The sequence below is a fragment of the Muntiacus reevesi genome, chromosome 2, assembly GCF_963930625.1.
Source record: "Muntiacus reevesi chromosome 2, mMunRee1.1, whole genome shotgun sequence".
In the NCBI taxonomy this organism is placed as follows: Eukaryota; Metazoa; Chordata; class Mammalia; order Artiodactyla; family Cervidae; genus Muntiacus; species Muntiacus reevesi.
Window position 1 is genome coordinate 44,575,319 of NC_089250.1, and position 19,084 is coordinate 44,594,402.

The window sequence follows — 19,084 nt, forward strand, 5'->3', positions numbered from 1 at the left end:
GCTCCAGAGGCTGGAATTCTAGAATCAAGGTGTCAGTAGATTCAGTGTCTGGTGAGACCACGCTGCCTGGTTCAGAGACGGCGTCCCTGTCACTGGGTCATCACATGGCAGGAGGGGGAGAGAGCATCTCTAGCTTGTCTTATAAGATACTAACCCAGTCCTGAGGGATCCACCCTCCTAACCCAATCATGTTCCAATACCATCACTTTGCAGGGTAAGAATTTCAATGTATAAATTTCAGAGGGTTTAGGGCCTTCTTCCCTCCCTAATGATCTAATGATTGAATTGGCATAAGATAGATCAATAGGAGATAGACAAAGCTCACACACATGGGAGCCTCATATAGGTACTAGATTCATAGGTTAGTCTATACCATCTGGAGTTAAGAGGGGTGGGAGGGGCTGAGAGCTCAAACAGGACGAGGGGACAATTTTCAGAGGATGAACAGATTTTTGGTAAATATCTAGCCTGGCATGCAGATATGTCTTTAAGATATAAAGGGTAACTCTCTTCCTGGTACAGGCCCCCATCCAAGTTCTTCTGGATGATGAAAGGTGAGCTAAGACCCAAGTCTGCTGGGTCTCAACTGCCTTCAGCTCAGAAGAATTCACATTTGGGGGTGGCATGTCCTGATAACCCCTGCTCCCATCTTTGAAATTTCCCAAAAGTAAAGGTGAAAGACTGACTTAGTAGATTCCTCCATCTCCTTGAACCACCTTCCTTCTCCTGACAAGAGGTCAGGTTAGTTGAACTCATTACAGGAGGTGGTGATGCAAAGGCTGATTCTATGCAAACAAGTAGGCATTTCTGTAGAAACAACCACCAGAAGCCAAATAATAACTGAAGTAGACTGTAATCCCAGTTTTCTAGTTCTGCATCCAACTAACTAGTCTAGGAAAGTCCTAGATGTTGGCTAGAAGCATCTTCAGATGGAGTGAAGGGAGGAAAGGCAATCTGACAGATGCTGTGGTTTGCAGTCAGGATGTCTGTGATGACCTTACAGGCTTCACAGCAGCAGACAGAAGTCTGTCCATATGTGAGATGCCATGGTTTATTTTGCAGGGTTTTAGAAAGAGGACAGTCTTGGTTCTCCCTGATTTCAAATCAGAGCGGTGGGAAAAAATTGGAAATGTTAGTTTGGAGAGTTATAGTCAAATACTGGAGAAACTAAGGATTCAGGATTCAGTTAGTTTACAGATAGAAAACAAAACAAGAAAAAATTAATAGCACTAGAATCTGATGTCCATAAAGATATCATGGGAAAAAATTCTCTATAATCAGCCACAGTTTTATAAAAGATAAGACTACTTTGTTTGCAAATTAAGCCAAGGTTCAGTAACCTTAATCTGGTTATTCACATGAGTTTGGCAAGAATAGTAAGTGACCATATTGGCCCTTGGCAGTGCTTCACTGAGGAATTACAGGTGGGCAAGAATTTGAAGAATTTGGCACGAACAGTAAAGCATGACCATACTCACTGCAGGTGAGAAAAAATAGCCAGCTGAAACTCTTAAATATACTAGTGAAGAAGTTGACAGCACTCTGGACAATAACTTGGAGGCCTTTCAAACTTGAACACCCACACATGTGCTCTAGCAATGCAGTCCCCTGCCACCTCCCCGGCGAAAGGTCACACACAAGCCCAGCAAAATGTGCTCAGGAGCACTGCAGCTGATAACAGCCAGAGACTGTACGTGATGGAGACGTCTATTAACTGGAAATGGATAAATAAAATATGGTGTGCTCACATGATAGAATATTACATAGCAGTGGGAGTAAATGAACCACAGCTACACAGAGAAGGCGGGATAAATCACAGAAGAATGACATGGAGTGGAAAATAAAAATGTAAGACTGCACACAGCATAATGCTATTTATATAAGGTCAAAAGTGCAAAACTATGGTGCAAAAGTGCAAAGCATGGTGTTTAGGAATACATACTTTGATAAAACTAAAAAAACAAAGGAAAGAAGCAACCCAGGAGAGTGACTCCCCACCTCAGGCCTGGCAGGAGTACACAGTAGCTTATATGGCAAAGTTAACAGGTTACTTTGCAAGTTAAGTTCACAAACATTAATTCTATCATGCTTCAGAACTTAGTTTGTGTCCTCTAAATACATAAAGCATTACATACTCTTCATCTACAAAAATAAATCCTGATGTATTGATGATAAAATTATAAGTAATTATTTTTTACCATCTGAGTGTAAAAACTAATGAGAAAAATAAGTCACCAGAAGTGTTTTTGAGCATAAATAAAAGTAATCCCAACTGTACATTCATTAAAAGAAATTTCTGATGTATCAGCCTTGAAATGACTGATCTGAAAGGTCAAGATGCTAAGAAATGCTCTCATTATGAAAAGAAAGTCTTCAGAGTGAACTAATCAAGGCTTCTCAAATCATGACAGGGATTAAAACCTTGACACAAATGTGTTTTGACAGTCGTCAAGGGGTTCAGAGTAAGAGTCTACAATCAACAGACTCCAAAAAAGGAGTCACTGCCAGAAATGCTCCACATAAGAAACACAAGCAAGGTGGCCTCAAAGCGAGGCAGGCGAGAACAAGAAGCTTCGCCAGGTATCTCAACCTGACTCAGAGACGGGAAACCTGAGGTTAACAAGTTAACACACAAAAGAAGGAAACTCCGTATGTGCTGGCATGGAGTCTTACATCTTAAGGTCCCACAGCCCACGTAGAGGCTTAACCACAGGAAGATGTATACAGTCTTTACCGGGCCAGTTCTCGAAATCACAAATGCAGACTGCTTAACAATCACCAACTCTACAACAGCTATATTTCAAACAAACCACAAACCCACAGAACCAGAGGACACGTGGCTATCAATATTATACTTAGGCTAAAGCCTTTTCTTGACTAACAAGATACCTTGTGGTTTGTTGAGATAGAGTGAAACACTTGAGTAGATATTTAAGGGAATGTGTGATGATTCACATAAGAACTGAAGGATTATAGTACATCCTGAGACTTACCTATTCAAACTGAAAAGACCCAAAGTTCTTTCTTAACAGGATTTTAAAAAATTCATGACTACTCAAACATACTTTTACAGCATTTCAGCCTTCAAAGGGAATAAAGGCAAAAATACCTACCAACTGACATACAGGGATAATATTAAGTATATATATATTCAAACACATTAATATTCATATATGGATGTGGGCACACACAATTCAAATGTATTTGTGTTAATGAATGTTCACACATATGTGAAATTCTATTAGTCAAATATCTATTGAGCACGCTTTGCACAGATATTATTACAAGTTATGTACTTAGTATTTTGAATAAGCAACCTACTGTATTTTATTAAGTAAAGAAGAATTCTAGGTTAAGACAGTGGAAACAGATTCATGGTATCTAGAAATCCTCTTCCCAAATCCTCAGTCCTAAAGCCATTTAAAATAAAGATTATAAATCTTCCCAGATGAGACAAGAGGGCCGAAAACTTTAAAGCAATATGAAATCCGGAAAGTAGATGACAAAGAGCAGTTCACTTAGCAGACCCTACCAGGCACCCATAAGCCTGTGGTGAGGACAGCACAACCAACTCGATTTATTAAATGCACAATTCCTGAATAGTTCAGGAGCAGCACGTACACGGCTGGAGTCAGGAATGAAGGGCTAAAGCAAAGAGATGGACGAGGGTGGTTGATTCTACACATCACTCTGACTGGCCACAGGGTCCCAGAACACCTGGTGAAGGATGATTGAGACGAGCCTGTGAGAGTGTTCCTGGATGAAGTGAATGAGCACCCTCCATAATGGGTGATGCTCCCCCACTAGGTGAGGGTCTGGGTAGAACAAGACTGTCTCCTGAGTCAGGGAGCTCCTGCTTCCCTGGCTGCCTCTGAACTAAGATTTGGGCTCCTCTCCTGTCCAGGATAAAAACTTAATCCCCAGGCATTTTCCATCAAAAAGTACCTGAGCATGTGCTTCACCAAAACAAGGGCATAAACCAAGAAAGAAACATACAAGATTCACAGAAAACAGGAAATACAGGAAGTAGCCAAAGAGGAATCCAAGATGATGGTGAAGCAAATTCTGATGACTACCACAGGCGAACTGCAGAGGGTAATTACTCTAAATCGGAATGAGGTTGAAAATCTCTGACCAGGAAGATGGCAGTGACGGCATCCATAACTATGTTTCCTTCCAATGACAACTGGAAATTACAAAATCATTACTCTGATCAGAGATCTTTGATTGGACTGTGCCTGACACTGAATTTCAGTGGTTACCCTGAAACTTGGTGTTATTTTGTTAATCACCTTCTTGGTAAGAGCATTCTGATCTCAGTGGAATACAGAAGAATATGCAAATATACCCAAATAAGATTAAACTCTGTTCTCTATAGACAATATCTCTGAAAGGATATAATAACCTGATATCAATTATCTCTAGAGAGAAAACTGAGTGATACTGAAATAGGTTATGAAGCAGAATTATATTTTTATGCCTTTCTTATTTCTTTTGAATTTTTGTCATAAACATGATTTATTTGAATTGAATAAAATATATTTTCTAAAGGCATTAGCAGCAAATGCAAATACAATTTGAGCCAGCAATTTTACTTGTAAGATTCAATGATCTATTTAAAGATATTTTCATTGCAATACTAAGCTAGAAAATTATCAGAAATGATTCAAATGCTGGCTTTCAAGAGACTAGTAAAGAAGTGATGGTTGGTAGATAAAACTCTTCAGAAATACCAAAGTGTGAATAAGCTGGTTAGGAATTGATAGAGAACGCTTTCCAATATTCTTTATTAAGGAAAAGAAAGGCAAAGTTTAGAATGTATAATATGCTACCATTTGTGTAAAGAGAAAAGATTGTTTTATTTATCTATTGCTCAGATGTGCATAAAATGTAAGTGAAAGGATAGGAGAAAACTGCTGCTGAGAACATCGTTTCATATAAAGAAGAGCAATTCTGCTAGGGAACATGAATGGTAAGGGTTCTGCTGCATTTCTTCCTGTATCTTTTACATTTTGAACCCATAATGTATAACCCCAAAGTTTACTTTATAGGGTCAAGTAGAGTAAGTGAAATAATTTGAGAAGTGAGAAATAAGTGAGAAATAAAAAATTAAGATCAAATGAAAATGACTGAGTTAAGGAAGAGCGAACTGTACACAGAATTTATATTTTCAAAGAAAAATTGTTAAAGATGGTCTTAAAGGAGGTATGTTGCTCTGGAGAGTCTTTGTCTCTATTTGAATGAAAAAGAGAAACTGGTTAGTCCACAGCTAACCTCACACTCAGTGAAATGTTTATAGCTGATCAGGAGCAAGACAAGAATGCCCATTCTCTCCAGTCTTATTAGACTTAGTATTGAAAGTCCTAGCCAGTACAATTAAGAAAAACAGACATTAAAATTGGGGGGGGGGGGGAAGGAAACAAAACTATCACTGTTTGCAGATGTATTAAAAAGCAGACATCACTTTGCCAACAAAGGTCCATCTAGTGAAAGTTATGGTTTTTCCACTAGTCATGTATAATCATGAGAGTTGGTCCATAAAGAAGGCTGAGCACTGAAGAATTAATGCTTTCTAACTGTTCTGGAGAAAACTCTTGAGAGTACCTCAGAGAGCAAGGAGATTAAACCAGTCAATCCTAAAAGAAATTAACCCTGAATATTCATTGGAAAGACTGATGCTAAAGCTGAAGCTCCAACACTTTTGGCCATCTGATGCGAAGAACCAACTCACTGGAAAAGACCCTGATGCCGGGAAAGACTTAAGGCAAGAGAAAGGGACAGCAGAGAATGAGATGTTTAGATAGCATCTTCAACTCAATGAACATGAATTTGAGCAAACTCCGGGAGATACTGGAGGACAGAGGAGCCTGGAGTGCTGCAGTCCATGGGATCACAGAATCAGTCATGACTTAGTGACTGAACAACAAAAATACAGAAACCCCTAAAGACCTCCAAAAGCTATTAGAATAAAATTTAGTAAAGCTGCAGAATACAAAAATCAATATGCAAAACCCTGTTGCTTTTCTAGGTACTAGTAATGAACCATTGGAACAAAATTAAGAAACAATCCCTGTTACAATTGCATCAAGAAGAGTATCTGGAATAAATTTAACCAAGGAGGCGAAAGACTTGTACACTTGAAAAGCACAAGACATTAATGAAAGAAACTGAATACACAAACTGGACCAGTATCTTATACCATATACAAAAGTTAAGGTATGAGGCACATAAGTGGAGAAACAGCCTGAGAAAATGAAGGTGAATTGAAAACTGGTCACTGATGACCTGGGGAAACACAGTCCCGATAGCTCCCCAGTGAGGATAGTGGGATCCACAGCTGTGCTGGGGATGGAGTGGCCTTACATTTTGCTCTGTGTTATATTTTCAGACTTAGCTTATTTTAGCACAAAGCCTAATCTCTATGTGCCAGCAAAATGCAACAATAATTTGAGAATTGCTGTCATAAAATGGATCATTGTTGCTTCTAATTGTAGCACCAATTCAGAAAATCATGTCTTATTCAAAGTGTAAAATTACCCTTAATATGTAATAAATGAATATTTGCAAAATAATTTGTTACTTAAAACAAGGTCTTGGTAATTTGCAATTATCTAAGTAAATTCATATTGAACAGTGGAAAGTCATACCATAAGAATTCACAGGGATCTTAGAAAATAAGATTTCTCCTAAGTGTTTGAAGTATTTGCGATGGTTCTATTACTTATAATTCTGAAAGTATGAAAGCAAAAATCTTAAAGATCAATGAAAAATACCTTGAAATACATTGAAAAGTGAAGTGAAAGTGTTCGCTGCTCAGTCATGTCCAGCTCTTTGGGGACCCCATGAACTGTAGCCCACCAGGCTCCTTTGTGCATGGAATTCTCCAGGCGAGAATACTGGAGTGGGTAGACATTCCATTCTCCAGGGGATCTTCCCAACCCAAGGATTGAACCCGGGTCTTATGCATTGCAGGTGGATTCTTAACCATCTGAGCTACCAGAGATATATTAGGAAGCTCAAAGGGAGTAAAGAGTCTTGTAGAATAGTATTGCTACTCAAAAAAATAGGATGATTATATAATGACATCGAAGTCATTGACATTTACTTTAATCCCACAAATGACATTGTGGGAAAATATGACTGAAAATGGGGAAAAAAAAAAAAAAAAAAACTCAGTGTAAGATTGGTGTGAAATGTTTCCTCAAGACAAGGTGAGTGAAGTCCTGCTCCTCCTCCCAGATTGTGCATTGCCTTCCCATCACCGTCACACCAGCTGGTACATGAGAACCACGGGATGTTTACAGCCCTGGTCCTGCCCTGACTGCATCACAGTGAGGAGCTGGGGCCCTCCCTTTACAGACCCACTTGTCAGCACCATGCCTGTGTCCCAGATCTCCTGAGACTCAGTGACTGGAAGTGTCATCAGCGTGTGGTTTCTCTGCCGGTCCTGGCAGCTGTCAGAGCCACACTCATGCAGCAGCCAGCAGCACATTAGTGTCCCAAGGAAAGACACAGCACTTCCAACATGGCAAGGTCTGACCCAATGCCTTATTTAGCTTTTTTTAAAAAAAAAAACAGGCAGGGACCTGGAATGACAGTCGATTTTTTTCCCTCTCCTGTCTGCATTTGAGTTTTCAAGAAGCATTCAGGGTCAGTTGTGAATCTAGTCAAAATTAACTGAAATAGCACCTTAAACACTCTTGTGTGATTGATGATATTTATAAGTGATAGCAGTTCATTTTGACTGAGATTCTGACAAAGATTAAATTTCCCTGAATGCAATACAAGTTCAAAGAAACAAACCTTTAAAGAAAACCTTGAGCTACAGCTAGAAACTAGGTGTATTCATAATTTGCCAAGTTTTGAATCCCTGCTGAGGGATTTGAATCTGGGCTTTACACATTGCACATGGACTCAGTGAAGTCAAGGATAGCTTTCTAACCACACACACTTAACGTTGAGTCCTGTGTCTACGAGAGTATACCTGTTATTCTGCTCTGCAGTAGCAAAGAACGTCCAACAGCTTTGATTTTGAAGGAGCTGACCCTTTATTTTCATCATTCTGCCAAAAAAGTAGGGATATGAAATGGCAGGAAGATTGCTCAGTGCCTTGAAGACAAGATTTGAACAACCAGACTTTCCTCCCTTCTGGTCAATTGTAAATTGACAAAAGCAAACCACAGCAGCCCAGATTTAGGGGAATCTTTTATCTCATTATCAAGATCCTTTTAATTTGCAGAGTTTCTCAGAGCTCATAAATACCTCTTCCCCCGCCTCTGTACAATGTAAGAACAGATGAAAGAGAAGTGTAATGGTTCTGATCCCATTAGGGTGTCGACATTAGTGGGGGAGCAATTTTAAAAGTAATTGACTATACTTTACTGGCATCGGGAGGGGGCCACTGTGAAGACCTACCCTGCTCCGAGGTTAGTGCTGGTACTGTTCGTCCTCTGCTGTGTGCCCATGTGTTAGGTCTGTGTCCCTTCAAGGCATCGCGATTCAAAGCACAACAGAAGAAAAATCATGCAGGGTTGGCTCCTGCTGCCTGTGGTGTTCTGTTCACACCCTGCTCCACCAGGGGCACCTAAAGTAAGGCTCTGTTCCCTTTGGTGATGCAAAGTTTAACAACCCCAGAGCATCCAGTAAAGCCTTAGTGTTGATACAGATTAATTCACAGGACATGGTCTAAGGGTTGTTCATATAGAGGTGTTCCCTTTCTATTATAAACTTATATGGCCCACATTTAAAGTTTTATGTTGAATAGCTTTAGATTTACATGGAAGATGTGAAGATATTAGAGTTACCATGTATTCCACCTCCAGTTCTTGTTACTGAAGGCATGTTGCATCACAGTACATTTATCACAAGTATGTAACCAAGTTGATACATTATTCTTTATCAATGTACACACTTTATTCCTATTTCAGCTTTTCCCTAGCCTCCTTTCTCTGTTCCAGGATGCCACACGCACACCCACTGCATTCACTGGTCACACTTTCTTCGGCTCCTCTTGGCTGAGACACTTCTGGCTTTTCTGGGTTTTGATGATCTTGACAGTCTTGAGCAGCTCTGATTGGGTACATGGTAGGCTGTCATTCAAATGGAGTTTTTCTAATGTCTTTGTCATGATTAGACTGAATAAAGGATTTTGGGAAAAAGACCAGAGGTAAAGTACCCTTTCATCACAAACTAGCAAGGGTACGTGCTGTCAACATGATTCATCACTGGTGGTGCTGACTTGGATCACCGGGCTGAAGTCACATGTGTCAAGTTTTCCATGGAAAGTGTTTTCCTCCTTTCCATTCTTTTCTCTTCAAAAGTCAAGAAAAGCAGCCCACACTGAAGAGAGTTCAAACTCCACCTCCTTGAAGACAGAGAGCTACATGATTTAAAAATCTTTTGCACAGAAGACTTGTCTATTTTTTGCCATTTATAAATTCAGTTTACATCAGTATGGACTCATGGAAATTTGCTATGCACTTTGTTCAGACTTCACCACTGAGAGATTTTAGTTGGGTACCTGTGCCCTCTGCCTTGCTCTCACTGTCTCTGTGTTCTTGGTTTTTGAGCTCAGGCTCATCATATGTACTCCCTTCCCCAGTCCTAGAGTCAGTCATTTCTCTAAGATCCCTGGATCCTTTGATGAGAGTTGTATTGTTAATAGAGACCAAACTCTGGGCACTGGGTGTGGTCAGTGCTGCTGGGCTCTTATTGCCTCCTGGGCTTGTCAGCTGACAGAGCAAGGAAACGTATATCCTAATTTCCCTGTATACAAATACCTAGATATTTTTCTGTGTATCCATTTGTATCTGTATGACATAATAATAAAGTCCTCTGACTTTGTGGAGAAGCTTTATACTACCAGGTGCTTCCAAGTATTCACCTTTTAGTTCCAAGATTCATAACTTGTGGGGACATGGTGTCTAGCTTGGTACCTATAAGTGTTAGCCACTCAGTCATGTACAACTCTTTGTGACCCCATAGACTGTAGCACACCAGCTTCCTTGGTCTGTGGAATTTCCCAGCAAAAATATGAGTGGGTAGCCATTCCCTTCTCCAGGGGATCTTCCAGATCCAGGGAGTGAACTTGTGTCTCCTGCATTGCAGGCAGATTCTTTACCATCTGAGCCACCTGCATATTTCAAAGTTACTGGAAGTAGATCTTAAAGTTCTCATCACAAGAACAAAATTTTAACTGTATAGTGATAGATTTTATCTAAACTTACTGTGTTGATCCTTTTTCAATATGTACAAATATGGAATTATGCTGTTCAATTGACACAATTCAAATTTACCTCAAACTTCCATCCAGTTCCATGAATCTCCCACACCAAACTGTGCTCCCTCTGCACTGACGGCCAGGTGTAGGTCAGGCTGGGCCTACTCCAGAATTTGAGTCTCTGAGCACAAGGTCACCTGGCTGCACACATGCCATCAAGGCACCTTTCTTCTAGGAGCTGAGTCTGAACTCAACTCCTGCACCCAGGAAAAGCCACTGAGGTTGTGAATGTCTGTTGATATTTTTTGCATTATTTACCTCAATCTAGACACACTGTAGCCAGAACCACTTGACGTCTAGCCTGCCACTCAGACCATTTTTCCAGTAGCGGAGGTCCATTTCCTGTCAGGCACTTTTATACCCAGCTGTCATGTTTGGTTCTGTTTATTAGACTTATCTTTTAATATCTTCTTTCCTTCTAGTAGTTTGTTGAGTTTGTATTTCCTTCTAGTAATTTGTTCAGTTTATATTTTCTATGTTAAGTGTCCTTTAAAATATATTCTGATGACTAAGTTTTGGATTTTCTAGGACTTTTTTCACTTTTGTAACTTTGATGGTTTGTTTACCAGCACAAAACCCAAAATGGCCTACAATCAAACATCCTCCCACTGTGGAGAACGTGTTTGTGCTTCTATAAAGTGCTCCCAGGGGCATCACAGACCCAGACTCAATCTGTATGTCTTGACTTGAAGTTTTATGAACTGAAAACATCACTAAAAATTTGAATCCAAACCCTATATGAGACAGTGTTTTGTTTATAGACAGAGTTTTACAGGCAGACTCCAGAGTTGTTTTTCTGTTCAGTGAGTACATTCATGCCTGGCCTTCCTGGGTCTTTCTCACTCAGGACCCAGCCACAGTCTGACTGTGACTTCACCCCCATGTACTTGCCCCCCCCCTGTTCATTTGTGCTCTTTTGGGTCATTAAACGCCAAACCACAGTGTCACTAAGGGTAGCACATTCCCATGAGGTAACTGAAGCCCCAGAGGGAAAAGGCACATTGTATTTTTTGTCCCTGTTTAATTTTTGCCCTGGGAGATTTTCCTGTTTATTTGGAGTTTAACTTTGCACTTGAGAGACTTGCTATACTTTATCCGATGTTTCTAGGTGTTTTGTGGTAGGACCACTGGGTGTTTACTCTGCTACATTGTTTTTGGATACGATTATATTTTAAACTCATAGAATATAAATGATTACCCAGCAATTCTTTGACATGAGAAAAGATGAGACCCTAAGAGGTGGATTTCTCTAGTTTCCATGTTGTGTAGTTTAACCTAAAACTCTACACTCTCTTAACTTCCAACCCAAGATTTCCAGTAGACACATTATATCTGTTGAAAAGTTCCCAGATTAATAGGAAAATAAGGCATAAGCAGAAGCAGGCAAGAGACACCTGGTTCACTCAAGAGAACCCCAAAATTCAGGTCAGGGGCATGTCTGGTTTCAGTCATACAGCAATATGCTGATTTCAAGATGCAAAAATAGGGAGTCCAAGGTGAAGAAAACAGGCAACACCTGCTGAGCCACATGCTCCAAGGTCAATTGCCCCCTGACATCATTTAGACCAGCCCCCTAGGGCTGCTGCCAGGAATTCAGTGCCAAATCTAATCATAAAGCAACACCGACAAGCCCACAGAGGGGGACTTCTAAAGCAAGAGGCCTGTTTTCTTCCAACACAAGGAGCAGAAGCCAAGGAAGACAAGTTAGCACCTGATCTAGCTGAATCCTGAACTGGGAGGACTGCTTTCCTATAAAGCAGGGGCCCCCCACATTTTTGGCACCAGGGAGAGATTTCGTGGAAGGCAATATTTCCATGGACAAGGAGGGTGTAGGGGAGGTATAGTTTCAAGATGATTCAAGTGCATTGCATTTATTGTGCACTTTATTTCTACTATTACATCAGCTCCCCTCAGATCATCAGACATTAGATCCCAGAGGCTGGGATCCTGCTATAAAGAATGATACTGAGGCAATCAATGAGACTTGAACATGACCATGAAATACACAAAAGCATTAAATCAATGCTAATAAGGTTCTTGGTTATGAAAGTATGTTTTTGATATTAGGGATAAGAGGGGAAAGCTCAACTTAATCTCAAGTTGTTCCAGCAAAAATCACAGAGAATGAGATGCACACACCAGAGTGGGTTCTGCCTGCAGACCCCATGTTGTCCAGCACATAGACAGTCAGGGCCCAGCACCCTCTTCAGACAGCTGACAACATGGGTTTCCAGGACTCACAGCATTTTGCCTAATGTGGTGAAGTCTTGGCATGTTTAATGTCACCTCATAAACTGAGAACAACTTGATTACAGGAGAACATGGGTAAATAATGCTTAGATAAAGTCAAATTACAACCACAGGTTCAGGCTGTGGCTTAAATATATCAATCTGTTCCTATGCTTACAGGTAATCCTGATTTATTAGTGATCTGTTTACACTATCGTCTGTTACCTTTCTCTAGTATTTTCCAGAAGGTGCCAAAGGGGGAAAATGTGGATGAAAAGGTAAAAAATATACTAACCTTTTTACTCATTAATCTATGTTTTTTACAAGCTGATTTGAGGGTAATGCTACACAATTTGCTGGTGCACATCTTCATCAAGTTCACTGGACACCAGGATTCCACAGAAATAGATTAGAAATCGCCATTTAGAACAGAAGTAGCAAACACTGTTTTATGAGTTTCATAAAACAGACCCTAGCAGAGCACCGTGGGACCCAGTCCACACTGAGCCTGGAACCGGTAGGTACCTGAGTCCCAGCTCTGTGGCAGAGAGGACCCCGAGCCTCCAGGAGCCTCCGTTTCCACACCTTTACCTGCAAAATGGAAGCACAGAAGCACAACCTCTGAATCACAGATTTTGTGAGGATTAAATGAGGGACATGTGAGGTGCTTAGAGATGTGTGTGCTGACCTGCCTCCAGGTAAGTGTTCAGTTCACCTTAATTTTACACATACCATCCCATAAAACAGCACGGCAAACACTGACGCCTGCTTTGCTTCTCTACACATGGGCACAGAGACTCAGGGGAGCAGAGTGGGTGAGCTGCTTAAGGTCACACAAGACGGGGGCGGCTGCCTTCTCCAGGCTGAGTTCAGAGGCTCTCAGACCCTCACGGGTTTGGTTGCTGAGCTGAATTACATGAAGCAATTTCTAAAAATTTTAAGAGGGATGTTCTAAAATGAATTATTAACCTTGATGATAGTTTCACCTGATTTACCAAAAGAAGTAGTGAAAATTTGAGATTTCAATATTTCCCAGGAAGCATCTGGGCTAAGAATATGAAGAAACATCCTCAAAACTCCTAAAAAGATTGAGATTTCTCACTAGTTTGGCTCTTATGAAGTCTGTTTTCTTTATTAGCATTTTTGCTTAACTTGTCAGATCTGGATGCCTTTCAGGATCAATTTAGATTTGTAAGTGCAGCCGAAACGGACTCATTGTGCATTCCTAGCTCGGCGGCTATTGACAGCTGCACCCAGAACAATGTACAAATGCAAACTGCTCCAACAATAGCCCGGAGCAATTACGTCCCAATAACTGTTCAGAAACTGCCACACCTGCTTTCCATCCATCCTTATTAACAAGCACAATGCACAACCAAAAGTGATAGGAAACAAACTAACTGTTACCAGCTGGTCCACGCAGATGCCGAGACGGATGTCACTGAGGTGAGGGACCCGGTTCCACACAAGCTGCAAATGCATGATCAAAGTCCAGAACTTTCCTTGATCCATTCCGCCGGGACCAAATGGATGTTATTGTCAACATGCAACAGTCCACCCTCGTTCCTGACGTGAGAGAAGTGAGATTTATGAGCAAGTTGAGCAATTTGGAATAAGAGCTTTTAAAATTTCTTGAACCTTTCAGTATTCCTGATTCAGTCTCGAGAGGGAAACAGCTTTTAGTGTCTCATCCTTGATTGGCATTTGGAGCAGGCCGACCTGGGATGGAAGGGTGGTGACTGGCACCCCCTGTCTTCCAGCTGTGAGGAAGGTGGCATGTGTGGGGCTCAGGGGCAGAGAAGAGATAAACAACCCACCAATTACGTTCAGTATCTCCTCAAATGAGACAGACCAGCATGGCAGCAACCAGACCTCCTTTGTAGTTAAGGCAAAGTGTTGATGACAGTCGTCCATTCCTTGAAATCAAGGTGAATTTTGCACTCATCTCAATAGGACATATGCTCATTAGCATCACAGGGTCTGTTCAACATGGAAACAGCAGGAGTGACCCAGGTGAAGAAATGGCAGAGCATAAACTAGACCAGACTAGGTCATTACAAATGCAATGCCTTACACATTTAATTCTACAAAATGGAACTCTTTCAAAAACAACGTTGTCAGAGCCTGCAATTCCTCTAGATGGAAAGCCTACTTTAGCCCATATTTTTCCAGAAACAAAGGCTCTAGGACATGAGAGAGTGTCTGTTGTATACTCATGGGCCTGCACCATGAACGGCATAGCTTTTCTTCTGTGAGAGACAAAAAACAAGCTGCTGCCCACATGTCTGTAAAACCACCTGCTGGGTTATGGTGATGATACAGAAAACCTACTAAAATATATCTCTCAAATCCATATGTTGCAGGAAAGATGAGAAGGAAGCATCATAAGAAAGGGTGAAGAAAGTGTTTATGAGAAAAGTCAGGAAAGTTAGATTGGCAGGACAAAGAGAATCTGGGAATAGTGCTATGTTTACTTCACGGCTTGATTCTGAAGGACCACCTCTTCTGGGAAGGCTGCCATGGACACCTCATTTGAAAGAGCAAAATTCTCACCTACCACCATCACTGTTCCCATCCTTCTGCTTATTCTCCCCCTTCCCATCACCACTGTCGGACTCTAAACAGCTGTTCCTGTTTTGCTTTGAGATGTTCAGTGGTGAGTGTTTCCCACAAGAGGAAGATAAACCATGGGACAGCAGGAATGTGCCCCTGGATCTCTGGGATCTATAGAAGAATCTATAGTCTATAGAAGTCTATAGAAAAATCTACAGAAGAGACTGAGACATGGTAACTCAGCAAAACTCAGAACGAACAACCGGTGCAAGCTTCAAATTCTTCTATGAATTCATCTCTACAAACAAATGGACCTCATCTGCCGTACATTAACAAACAAAAGAAAGCGCAGACACCTCATTTTTCTGCTAAAAATCTCTTTCCTTTATAAATGCGGCAAATCTCTTGATTTTTTGGTGCTTGTCACTAATCAAGAAATAAACTGAAAGTGTAGATTCTGCAGGATTTCCATTACCTTTAGAGGGGAAACAATTTCATCGTTTTGGGGATGGCTTTGCAGTGTGAATGTGCATGCCCTTGTTACAGCCTGAAACAGAAACCAGCCCTAAAAACTCCTGGAGCAGACAAAACCAGTATAGTCACACAGGCAAAGTTTAATTATGCTTCTTCTGTGAGACTCGCGTGACTCCTTGTTTCTGTTCTGGAAACGTAAGCAAAACAAACTGTTTCCTGAGGATGCTATGAGGTCACCACTGACCAATTCCCCATCATTTAGGAAAATTCTAGAATCATAACCAGTCGCGGTGAAGAATAAAGTCACTGCTTTCTTGCTAGACAAGCTGCGTTAACAACACACTCCTGAGCCTCACCCTTTCTGGTTGGAGGCTCTTGGTTTGCCAACTTTTTTTGGTGTGAGCATACAGCATTCACTAATCACTGCTTGGGTGACTCATTGGTTCTCCTTCTGTTGTTTCTGAGCTTTTGGCAGCATTTAACATTTTCAGTTATTGCTTTATACTTTAATCTGGACATGCAATATTATAATTTACGCCATTTCAAACAGAGAAAACTATGTACACTGTCAAGTCCATAATTTTTCAAAAAATATGAATAATTGGTGGGGCCACCCCGGTGGCATAACAGTAAAGAACATGCCTGCCAACATAGGAGACATGGGTTCAATCCCTGGGTCAGGAAGATCCTCGGAGAAGGAAGTGGCCATCCACTCCAGTGTTCTTGCCTGGGAAATCCCATGGACAGAGGAGCCTGGCAGGCTACAGTCCATGGGGTCACAAAGAGCCAGACACAACTTAGCAACTAAACAACATACTGAGTAACTGAAAATTAAGATGCTATAACAAATTACTTATATGTAATTTCACAAAAAACTCAAATTTGGGTAAATTTGATTATAGCTAGAAAGAATTGGGTCTCTTCCTATATTTTACTATTATGATTTCTAACTTTAAAAATATCTTATTTTTTTTAAAAAAAACTGAGATCATTACAGACATCAATATCCACGGTAAAAAGTAACACAAGTATTAATTTGATTTGAAAGTTATGATTAAACACCTTAAAGAATGTATTCAGTTAACTGTTAATAATAATAATAAAAATGCTGATAGTGAAAATAGAAGCTACTAACACTTCATATGCATCAGGATCTCTGCCCAACAGTGCATTTTTAAACTTGTGGTTACTTGTGTGTGTGTGGGTGTGTCTGTGTGTGTCACTGTGTATGTGTTTGCCATGAGTGTCTCTGTATGTTTGTGCACGTCAGTGTGTGCACAAGGCTTTAAGATAATTTGGAAGGTCACATCTTTGAGTCAGTACTTCTAAGGTATCAAGCTTAATAAGAATTTCCAAGACACAGCACATGGCTTTATACAAAGTTCTTTTAGATCTCTCTTCATTGAATTTAGTTTTTACATTTATATTTGTCAAGAGTCTCCCAATCTTGCCTAAATGAATACTCACAATCTTTCCTGAATAAGACATCTTCTTCCCAACTGATTAGAAACACCACTTTTATAAGTACTCATTTTTATTTTGTATAATGATCAAATGTACATTCTATTCTCATTGTCTCATTACTGTCCTTCTGAAATAGGATAGAAATATAAAAATAAGAAATATGGATGCAGGTGAGGGAAAAAAAGAACAGAAGAGGAGAAGAGGAGGAGGACCGACATTTGTTGAGGGCCTCTTGTCAGACAGGACTGTTGCTAAGTGACATGGAATTCCAGATAGTCCAGGGCTTTCTCCATTCTAACTGAGATCATCAACTGAATTATAATCATTTTTCTTCTTCCATGGAAGGTTAACATGTGATATATGGCTGTAATGGGCTTCTCTGGTGACTCAGATGGTAAAGAATCTGCCTGCGATGCAGGAGACCTGGGTTTGATCCCTGGGTCGGGAAGATCTCTGGAGGAAGAAATGGCAACCTGCTTGCCTGGAAAATTCCAAGGACAGAGGAGCCTTGTAGGCTACGGTCCATGGGGTTGCAAAGAGTCAGACATGAGTGAGTGACTCACACACACATATATGGCTATAATACAGTAAATCTTAAATTTAGAGTTAGAATATCTGAGTTCAAATTTGGTCTTTCTCATTTGCAAAGCTCCAATGAGAATCAGATAATATGTCTCATACAAATGTGCGTTTGTGTGTCTGTGGTGTGCTTGTGTATGTGTGTGGGAAAAGGACATTTCCATATATGAATCAGTAGTCATACATTTTTTAGTTTTAAAGGTGGTCAAATGTTTTGATTGCATTCTTGTTTAAAAAGTAACTAAAGACTAATATATGTTTTAATTTGGTGAATATACCAATGAATTTAACATACAAAATTCTGTGCAGGAGCTGGGCTCTAGCAGTTCCTGATACAGTGGCTGGATAGTGCTTCATTTGGGGAGGTAAGCATTATGTTGAATAAGATCAAATCAAACTCACACAAAGGGAGATGATGCCATGTGACTCACTCTCCTGATGCGTTTGAGCAGGTAGTGGAGAGCTTCAGGATTTGTGAGGGGATCAGCCAGGAAGAGCTATCATCACTCTGTAATGAACAATAAATGTTAAAAATAGAAACCTTAATTCAAAACGTGAGTTCAGATTTACATGTAAATACATTCTATAATATAAAATAATCCTATCATATATCTGACATATATTACTCCATCTAAATTATTTATATTTTGCCCACAAACAGTCCATATTCATAAATATCATGTTTGGATTGATTTATTTTTGTCTTTATACGCAGTCTGTTCTTCAAGCTCCAGGCTTTTAATTAATCTGGATTTGGGGTATAAATTCTTTGTGCCTTGATTAATACCAAACAAGCTTTATTTAATTAAAGAGACAGGCTGGTGAAAGACATTTTAATCAAAAATTTCATATGCATACACTACATCTGTATTTAATACTTGCAAAGGAAAAAGAACACCTGATTTATTGTATTTGTTTTTTAAATGTTTTGAATAAAGCAATGGTTCTATTTCTTGTGATGAATGCCTTCTGTACCTACTTCATCTCAAAGCCATCACGGCAGCGATGAGAAAGAACAAGGAAGCCCAGAGGAAGCCCTCCGGCATCACGAAATGTTGGCATGTCTCCCGAGCATACATGAAAACAAGAGGCTTCGTTGGGTTTTCTTTGCTCAGAACCCTTGAGGGGCCTGCTCTTCAAAGAAGGCAGGTGAGGAAACGAAACTTGATCCTAAAATTTAAGAGACTCATCATAATTTTAAATTTCTGATTTATGCTGTTGAAAATGGGCCTCCTTTTAAAATCAGTTTTACTCACAGACATTTTGATGGAAAGGCACTATATAATTGTATTTAAATTCACAGGGTTCAGTGGACTCTTCCTTAACAGTTTACCAAGCTTTCTATGCCCATTTTTCTCACTGCTGGATATGTAGATTGTTTCTGATATTTGACTCTCTGAATATTGATGCTCAATATCCTTGGGCCTAAATCTTTGTTTATGAATCTGGTTATTCATTAAACAGAAGAGAGTCCCAGCACTGGAAATCCAAGAGAGAAGCAGAGTT